The 11,403-nt window shown below is 36.4% G+C and overlaps 1 pseudogene; it reads left to right on the top strand.

The window, feature by feature from the left end:
* LOC119585655 overlaps positions 1-4,534 on the top strand; it is a 40,326-nt pseudogene extending 35,792 nt beyond the window's left edge.
* The last annotated feature ends 6,869 nt before the right edge of the window (positions 4,535-11,403 follow it).

Below are 11,403 nucleotides of genomic sequence, written 5' to 3'. Positions count from 1 at the left end.
GTTCTTTTTTTTTTTTTAATGCATATATACTTATAAAACAATCTTATATGTATGTGTATAATATATATGTTATATATATATAAAATATATATTAATATATATATATATATATATATATAAACATATATATACGCACATATAATATGCACACATATATACACACACCACATATTATTTTTATATTTATGAGTATGATATATAGATATTATATGTATAATGTATATTTTATTTTAAATATATATATTGTATATATTCACAACACACATTATTATATGCTATATTAATATTATATATATATTATATATATATATATATAAAATATATATATTATATATGTGTAGTATATCTACATCTATATCTATATATTATGTGCATTGATAAATATATATATATATATATATATATATTATATATATATATATTATATATATATATTATATCATATATATATATATACTGTACAGATATATAACATTAAATGTTTCACAGCGTTACCCCCCTGGATTTAGTGTTGCCGGTCTATGAAGCTGTGGGATTTGATGACAAGAAGAGGATCCTTACTTAGAGCAAAAGAGGAAGATAGCTGTGAACTGGGCTTGCAAACGGGGCCCACAAGGACTGCCCTCGGCAAGGCGCTCACTCTCTACAGGCAGTGGATGGAAATGCAGACAACACAAGGTAGGGGTAGGTGTATCTAACGAATGTAACGTACAGTCCCGACCTAAATGAAACGTTAACACAATTGGCGGGATATTACCTTGGAGGCTTTCTGAGCACCTCGCCCCCATAGAACCGCTATTGTGCTGCAGCTTTTCAGTCAACACGGATGATTACGTAAGATAAAACCTAATCAACAGTGGGCATCGTGAGAATTAAAACGAAATCCAACCAGCATGCTTCTAGGGAGTAAATAGATTAAGGGAAAAGTAACATTCTTCATATAAAAGTAAATCTTGCAACCTCTCGGCACTTGCATTCAAGACAATATTCTAAAAAAATCGCAAACACCTGAAGAATTAGTAGAGTAATTTCTTATTCAAGTGATTTTTGTAGTAACTATATTTATTACCTGATAATTATGTTAGTGCTTTTCTTACTTTTCTTCACGACTACGAGGTCTCTCACACCCTCCCTCTTTTATTATTACATATACATTTATTCAGATTTTTAGAAGAATGGGATTCTAAATGTTATATTCTCAAAATCACATTTGTGAAAGCACTTGTTAAAATGATCATATATGTTTTGAGAATTGTTGATATTATCACTTTCAATATTTCGACACCAAAATGATAAGCATAAGTAATATATGTATTATCATATTTATCATTAGTGTCATTTCATTATCAACAATCAGTATATTATCACTGTCATCATTATCACTATTATTATCATTGTCGTTATCATCATCATTAGTGTTATCATCATTGCTATTACTACTAATATCATAATCATCAACACCATCATCATGGTTATTAACACATAACTTTTTCATGATTATGATCATGGTAGTATATCATATCAACAGTTAACATAGTGATAATTGCAATAAATATTTGTTCTTTGTTTTTACATAATTATTGAGAAGACCATTTAAACGCAGTTACTTGGTTTTACCAAATAGCTATACTTAAAAAACTGGTAATGAAGAATTACGAATGAGCAGTTACCGACGTTATGGGAAAATTGAACACATAAAGCATAATAGCATATATTAGCAGACAAATACAGCAACATACATTCACACACCATACAGCATGCAACATATCTATAAGGTGTGATGTTGTTGATTCATCGGAGATTCGTCCAAGTGAAGTTATCAAAGAGCAAAACTTTTTTCAGATATAGAGGCCTGGTAAGTGACATTTATTCACTGTATATAGCACGAGCATAATGTTAAGCTCAAACAACAAAAATATTGCACATTATTAATGATCGTGTAATCCTTATTCCATTACTACTACTAACACTGTTACTTCTGTGAATGCTGTTATAATGATTACTGTGATGATGTTTATTATGATTATCGTCAGTATCATTTTTGTCTTGGTTGTAGTTTATATTAGCATATTCTTGTTATCATGAATTTCATCATGAAGGCTATAATAAAAATGATTTATAGTTGGAAGTTCACTACTACTACTGCTACTATTTCTTTAACTACTGATAATGGTTGTTATTATGGTTATACCATAAAAACAACAAAAAATCCCTGAAAGATTGACAATGAAGAATTGGCAGTTAACAGTGTTCGGATTTTCAGGTATAGAGAATGATGAGCAAAGTTTAGTTTACGAATAACTTGTTCGAAGATGAGGACCTACACGGGCATGCTGAAGCACGTTTATCAGAACTTTACGTGAATATTCAAGCTTGGGGAGGAAGGGTTCGCATTTCCAAGAGTGTGGGAAGGATACGGTAAGGTATTGTCAGGGTCATTGTGGGCACACCGAAACGAATTCGTTGCCGTTATGTTAATTGGAATGGCAATACGGCAGTAATAAAATCGCCACGCTATCCATTTAGCATATGGGTAGGTTTGTAAAAAGAACAGATGGTATCAAGGACAGCAATGCATTTCATACTATAGACTCATTAAAGAAAAGTATGTAGAGGTCGCAAGACTCGACAGTTATCCATAAATGTTACATTTTCTCCTTTACATAGTAACTGTGTTCATACTGAACTATTTTAACTGATTCTTCTGCTACTTTCACAATGCTCATTAATGTTAATAGAATGCCCTTTAACATGGCTATGAGCTGACCTGCCAGCTACAACACAGCCCATGTCACAGTGTTACCAAGAGCAGATAACACCGGCAAGGGACTATGCTACCTAATTTGCACTCGGTTTTACAGTATGCATTTATTATTCTGGCTTTTGGCGTCAATGCCATTACCATTGACTTTGGTTGTTTTTATCATCGTCCTTAGTAGGAGTGGTAGGAGTTTTGTTGCTTTAATTTATTGTTACTACAATTATTATAGCAAACATAATTACTAATATGAACTGCTATGGCCATTATTACTACAGTGATATAATATGTATATTAAAAAAAAACAATTTCCAGCCTTATTTCGCCAAACCTCAAATGGACGGTGTACTGCCGCGCCATAGAGGAGGGCGGGGAGGCCGAGTGGACTTCGCGTGGGACCAATACCTGCGGACCAACGTCGCCAGTGAGAAAACTCTCCTTCTCGCCGCCATGGCCTGCACTAAAGAAGCTTGGATCCTGTCTCGGTAGTCTCATATCTGAGAGAGAAAGAGAGTTGGGAATCAAAGACACATATGAGGCAGAAATTAAGAAAGAGTAACAGGGAACAGAGCTATAAATTTTTGTTTGGTTGGTTCCTTTCTTTTGCTACTCCCCCCCCCCCTCTCTCTCCCTCTTTTTTTTTTCATGTGATTCCAATGTGCTTTTCCAGGTACCTTGATATGGCCATTAACCCAGTCAGTGGGCATAAGACTACAAGATGTTGGTAATGTATTAAGAAGCATCGGTTACAATGACGTGGGACGCTCCTTGGTATGGAACTACCTCAAGCTTAACTGGAACGATATCTACACGTTGTAAGTCCTCTTCAACCTTCTCGAACATTGCAATACAACAAATTATGGGCTAGTGAATATGTTAATAAACTGTGGGCATGTATGATAAAGTGAAATATAATAAAATTATAAATACTTCATTTAGTAATAATACGTAATTTTGCATCGCAAAATTACATATTATGCTCGCGGATAAGGGAATCCTGTTTCTTCCAAAATTGTCACTGCCTCCTTAACACACGCTGAACTACTTTTTAAATGCCACAGCAAGAAGAGGAGGAGAGGAGAATTAATGAAGAGCATAACATACAACTTCAATACAAACAGGAACTTCAGGAGGTAAGTTTCGGCCATTTTGTATGTTAGATAACATAACTTTACTAATATGAGAATTTATGTACAGTATGTATCGAGAGTTTGAGGTATGAAAAGGGATAACTATTTAACATTAGAATGAAAATAAAAAACACAAACATTTGATGGAAGATGCTAAAATGTACTCATTAATGTGAATTCATATACAGATACCTCAATCAGGAATTTGCTAGCATTATCATTTCGAATACCCATTAAATATGCACCTCTAATTAAATATCAGTAAAAATTCATCTTTCGACTCGCAGGAATTAAACCCTAGTTTCTTAACCACGCATTGTAACACACCTTTTCAGGTCCTGTCGTTCTTGAGGAGGAGGAAGGTGTCTTTAGAAGGGAACCAGAGGAACGTCCAGCAAGTCGAAGAGAAAGTCAGAAACAACGTCGCCTGGATGGGCGCCAACTATGACGTCATAGTCCAGTGGCTGGAGGAGAACGGTTACTCCTCGAAACTCAGGATTACATAATTTCATCTCCTATCTTTGGGTTTTTGTTATTCATTATTGTTTTTTTTTATTACACACACAACACACAGACACACACACACACACAAACACACACACACACACACACACACACACACACACACACACACACACACACACACACACACACACACACACACGCATGCACGCACGCACGCACACGCACACGCACACGCACACGCACACGCACACGCACACGCACACACACACACACACACACACACACACACACACACACACACACACAAACACATATTATTATATGCATGTTCTGGACTGTTATAATCTACTTCGTTGGTATTCTCATACATTTTGGTGCTTCCTTTTTGTTTTTTGTTTAAAGGGTTAGTTCATGTAATAAACATTGGATTATTATTATGCTCTAATTTACATTAATTTACTAGTTAATTTGCAACGGCCATGTAGGATATAAGTAGAGTCGGTCCAGCAACTTCGATGCCACCAGGGGGCGCTGGCATACTGGCGGCTGCAACTGGTACCTTTACCTTAACCGATAGCTGCTAGACTATGAAACCCTACTGACCTACTGCTACCTACCAGCCTATAATATATATATATATATATATATATATATATATATATACATACATATATATATATATATATATATATATATATATATATATATATATATATATATATATATATATATATATATATATATGTATTACACACACATATATACTTGTATACATACGTGTATATAGGCCACGGTAGCCGAGTGGTTAGAGCATCGGACTGAAGACTGTCACGACGGCAATCTGAGTTCTGGACGTTTATCGTATACACTCTTTCAGGAATGGGCTGGATAATTTCTCAACCACCACCATCATTAATGGATGGCTAAGCTAGTGAGTAAGATATGCAATTCTAATTTTCGACTCAGAAATACGATAGTGCTGGTTGATGGAGGTCCGTCCACATATATTTTATTGCAAATCCGACTACTCTAATGGCCGCGAATGGCCAATTTGGAAGTTGGATCCTTCCTTCCATTCTTACACACAAGAATACAGCAAAACGCAGGGAAAGCACGTGCAGCCCTTGTTGTAGCAAATACCTGTGTTGCACGCCGTATTTCTAATGATATATCCACTCTCCAGATAGAGTTATATGCCATCAAACTCCTCTGAAACATGTCATGATGGCCAGACACACTTTTATAGACTCACAATCTGCTTTTCAAAGGGCCCATCCAACAGACAACCTCAGACTGATCGTTGCAACATTCTGCCAGTTGAACAAATCGGATAGTTATGTCGACCCATTCGCCTCTAGTGGATCCCAAGTTAGGTCAACACCAAAATGCAATGTCAACACCAAAGGTAACGTTTTTGCTGCGGAAGTAGCAATCACGAGGAAAGCTTATACATACAATAGATATATGATAAAAATACACACATACATACATATGTGTATGTATATATACACACGTATATATATGCGCGCGCGCGCTCACATACTCACACACACACACACACACACACACACACACACACACACACACACACACACACACACACACACACACACACACACACACACACACACATAGTAGTGATGTGGAAATTCCAGTTTGGGAGCGGAAAATATTAATGAACCTTAGGACCAGTATTATCAGAAACATCGTTAACACTACTTTATAGAAAAGAAAACGTGGAAAAGTATTTCTAACTCAGACCTGCAGCTACTCGAGGATTTGACATAAAATAAGGATATTGTCATGAAAAGGAAGAAGAGCGATGTTTAATTTAATAAATGCAATTATACTAATAAGATTGAAAGTAATTTAAATTACAAAACTACTTGAATGATAATGGCAGATATGAATAAAATAATTGAGTACACAATACAAAGCACGTACTTGATGAACATATCCAGTGCCAATGATTATGTGCTTGCCAGTTTTGGTGTCTCTAACTTATTTACTAAGGTCTCGCTAGGTGAAACACTATCAATTATCATGTCCAGATCAGGCAACCGGATAATTCCAATGGTAATCGACAGTTACTTGATTTAGGGATTGAATTATATCAACAAATGTACTCTTCTTTGATATTTTTGACCCTTAAGGTTATATAGACGCCAATGACTCGGACACGCTGAAAATTCTTACCATGTCCCTCCAGCGACCGTCATGACTGACTTCAAATCTTACCCATATACAGTGAACATGTATTTGATCTACTGCTAAAAAGGCACAAAAACATCTTACAATAAAAAAAAAGTTTTATCAAGAAACTTACGATGCGATTCGTAATTAATGAAAATATAAATTCATATCTGAGACTGCTTGAAATATATCTGAAAAATATCACGCACTGATTGGGTAACTGGGTAATTCCAATGATCACGGACATTAACTTGGTTTATTGATTGAAATATATCAACAAATTGAGATACACAACATTTTTTTGAGCCTGTGAGGTTATATCATAGATACACAGAATGGTTTTGAAGATATTCATCCCACCGAAGTCAGTACCACGTCATATGATACGTTGGAAATTCGTGATTGACTTCAAATCTTACCCTTATGCTTGTGTTTTTCACATTTTATGCACCTTTGCAATAAAAATGTATTATCAAGAAACTTACGATTCGTAATTAATGAAAATATATATCTCTATCTGCATGAACTATATCTAAAAAATATCTTGATCTGATTGGCTGGCTGGAGTGTATCAAACCATATCAAGGTGAAGGCATATATAAACGAAAAAAATGTTTCAAAAGATCCCAATAACGTGCGCATAAAGGGCAAACATGTATCATGTTTTCGGAAATGTTGCAAAAAAGGCCTTAAAGACATCTTGTTTTATTTCAATGGAAAATATATTAACAGATAGAAGGGGTAGTTATTGATAGTAGTTTGGCTCTACTCTTGCCAATATTTCTGTGTGCCATAAAAAAAGAAAAGAAAAGAAAAAAAAAAAAATCTGGTCAAGGGAATACCCTAACTCCTTTAAACTTTGCCACTGCATTCGCTATTCACGTCAAGTGATCATATTAAGAAGTTCCTGAATTACTTGAATACAAATATACCCAAATATAAAATTTACATATGAAATTGAGTATAATGTCGCCTACCCTATTCATACATAAATATTTCTCATATATATCATCATCATCATCATCATCATCATCATCATCATCATCATCATCATCATCATCATCATCATCATCATCATCATCATCATCATCATCATTATCATCATCATCAGCCTGGGTCAGTCCACTGCAGGACGTAAGCCTCTCCCAATCTTTTCCAACTTTGTCTGTCTTGTGTTTTTTGTTTCCAGCCCCCAAATTTCGTTATTTCGTCATGCCATATTGTCATTGGTCTGGCCCTTGGTCTCTTTATATTATCTATAACCCAGTCTGTTACATTCTTTGTCCATCTGTTATCCTGTCTCCGATGTATATGACCTGCTCATTGCCATTTTTTCTTTTTGATGCTCACAAGTATACTTCTACTTTTGTCTGTTCCCTGATCCACGTCGCCCTCATCCTATCTCTTAGGCGAATTCCCAACATCAGTCTCTCCATCCCTCTCTGGGCACTTATTAGTTTCCTCTCCGGTAATTTGGTTGTTGTCCATGTTTCTGATCCATAGGTCATAACTGGTAGGACACACTGGTTAAAGACTTTTCTTTTTAAACATAATGGCAAAGAGCCTCTTAGTATGCTACTGTGTCTGCCAAAGGCGCTCCAACCTGATGTGTTGCATAATTTCCTCTTCGCTAGATGTGTTTGTCTGTACGAGTTGTCCTAGGTATATATATACTTGTCCACTACCTCTAGCGCTTTGCCTTGTACTTGTATCTGTTCGAACTGAACTCGACTGTTGAACATGATCTTAGTCTTTTTTTTGTTCATCCAAAGTCCGATTTTCACACTCTCTCCATTTAGATCATTTATTAGTTGCTGCATTTCATTTGCAGATTCACTGAAGAGACAAGCTGTAAACAGTTTTGGTGAGATGGTATCGCCCTGTCTAACACCTTTTTTAATTGGTATTTTGTCGGTTTCGGTGTGGAGCTTGATGGTTGCTGTCCCATCTTTGTATATATATTCCAGTATTTTACAGTATCCCTCCTCCACTCCCTGCTTTCGGATAGCTTCTAGTACTGCTGGTATCTCTACAGAGTCAAATGCCTTTTCGTAATCGAAAAATGCCATACACAGGGGTTTCCTATATTCGTTTATTTTTTCCTTTTTTGGGTGAGTGTGTGGATGTGGTCTGTTGTTGAGAATCCACTGCGAAAGCCTGCTTGTTCTCTAGGCTGGTTAGAATCCAGAAAGTCAGAGATGCGAGTTGTGATGATTTTTGTGAATAATTTGTAAGTAGCTGAAAGGAGACTTATTGGTCAGTAGTTTTTTAGATCCTTTCTGTCTCCTTTTTTATGTATCAAAATAATTGTTGCATTTTTCCAGGCTTTCGGAGTTTTCCCGTTGATAAGGCATTTGTTAAAAAGATTGGCTAGTTTCATTGTTACAATTTCTCCTGCATCTATTATAAGGTCTATACTAATTCCATCTTCCCCCGGTGTTTTCCCTCTCTTCATGCATTTAAGCACTCTTTTTATTTCTTCTGTTGTGATGCTAGGTCCGTCTCTAGTTATCGCTTCTATCCATGGCTGTTCATTTGAGTTGTATAGATCCCTGTGAAAGTCCTCCACTATTCTTATGATTTTATTCTTATTGTATGTTACTTCTCCATCTGGTTTCTTTATTGCATACAGTTGATTTTTCCCTATTCTGAGTCTTCTTTTAACTGTTTTCATGCTAGTACTTGAGATCACTGTTTCATTTATTTTGAGTATTGAATTTCCGTACATCTTCCCTCTTCTTTTATTTATAGTCTTTGTTAGTTCGGCTAATTCTATCTTGTCCCTGATTGACGATATTTTCATGACCCTACGTTTTTGCATAAACTCTTTAGTTTCTACGAGAACTTGCTGGAGCTTTGCTTGACGTTCTTACCGCCTACTTCAAATATAGCTTCCTTTATTATGCCATTGAACTGTTTGTTGATTTGGTCAATGTTGAGACCTTTGAAGAGAAGTGAATACCTGTTTTGGATATAAGGTTAAAGTCTGTCACTCTGGTCTTCAAGTTAGCTAAATTTGGCTGTGGTTTTTGCATGAGTTTACTCCTTTCCCTTCTGAGGTGTAATTTAATTTGGCCTCTGACCATTCTGTGGTCACTGCCAACATTTACTTTATTAATAACTTCCACATTTTTACTATATCACGCCTATTTGAAATTATGAAGTCAATTTCGTTTTTGATGTCAGATGGCGACTTCCATGTCCACTTCCGCTCTATTTTTTTTCGAAGAATTTATTCATGTTATTGAGTGATCGAGCCTCCGCAAAATCAACTAGCATTTGTCCCCTCTCATTCCTAGTACCTATTCCGTGATTCCCTATTGCGGTTTCTCCTACTGTCTTTTACCTATTTTGGCATTAAAATATCCCAATAATTATTGTGAAATGGGGTTTTTACTCTCTCGCTGGCTAAATGAACATCTTCATAGAAGCTCTCTACTTCATCATAAATGTGGCTGCAAGCTGAAGCATAGACTTGAACAATTTTAGGTGTACCTATTGTTTAGTTTTAGTGTTACTGAAGCCACTCTTTCGCTTATACTATAGAATTCCACGATATTCTTTTCTAAACGTTTGTGAACTAAGAAGCCCACCCCTAATTCCTGCTTGCTACCCTGGGTTTACCTCTCCAATAGAGCACATGTCCATCATTTAGTATCTTCTGTTCTTCGCCTAGTCTTCTAACCTCACAGAGTCCTACAATATCCCATTTGATGAAAGAAAGTTCCTCAAGTAATGCTAGCAAGTCGGATTCAGTTCTCATTGTCCTTATATTATATGTGCAAAGGTTCATCAACGTGGGGCGGCCTGTTGTTGACTGGGATTCTTAGCACCCTCTGCTCTGGAACGGTCCTGATCGCCGCCGTAACCAGGGGCTCCGTCGCCTCCGGGGAATGAGGGCCGTTGCTCTGTTTGTGCAGTCATGGTTTTTTTTATTGAGAGGTATACAGCCGAGTTACCTCCCACCTACTGGCTTAGGTGTATCTTGGTGGAAGGGGTTTAGCTGGGATGCCACTGATAAGCCCCTCCAGCAGGGTTAGCCGTGTGTAATGTGGACTTATGTGTAGCCACGGCCGGCCTACTCACTACACCAGGGTATACTCCCGTGAGCATGGGCTTAACTATCAGAAGTGTGTATATGTGATTATATTTTATACACTGATTTTTATTTATGTGCATGTACGCCCAGTGCAGACACAGTTGTTCACCTGCAAATGCCTCAAGTACCACGCATATGTTCATTTTCTTGCACATGCACACGCAAGCATACACCTTTACATATGCTCCCTTGCATGTGATATGCATACACACTCTTACATTATACGTAACTACATAAGAGCACTCGTGTACCCATGTATAGACGCATGCGCATACTCATGCATACTCACCCCCATGTATGCGAGCACACACCTGCGTATACATCCTGTGCACCTGCTTATAACTGTACATACACACATAAATATAGCAATATTTATGCTGGCGCACACGTGTATGCGCACATACGTTTGCACATACTCATGCATTCACATATACATGCACGCATACATATACATATACACGTATACACACACTACACATAACACATACACATATTCACATATACATGCACTACACACACTCGCACACATACATAAATACATACATACATACATACATATATATATATATATATATATATATATAATATGTATATATATATATATATATATATATATATATATATATATAATATATATATATATATATATATATATTTGTATTTCGTCTGTGATACAAAATCCACCTAGCCTGGCCTCGCTACAAAATTCCATTTATATCCCTATCAAATATAAAGGGAGATGGAAGGGAGAAGCCCAG

This window comes from Penaeus monodon, chromosome 3 (assembly GCF_015228065.2).
Source record: "Penaeus monodon isolate SGIC_2016 chromosome 3, NSTDA_Pmon_1, whole genome shotgun sequence".
NCBI lineage: Eukaryota > Metazoa > Arthropoda > Malacostraca > Decapoda > Penaeidae > Penaeus > Penaeus monodon.
The sequence above is the reverse complement of the archived record's forward strand: the minus strand, read 5'-3'. Positions and strand labels throughout refer to the sequence as shown.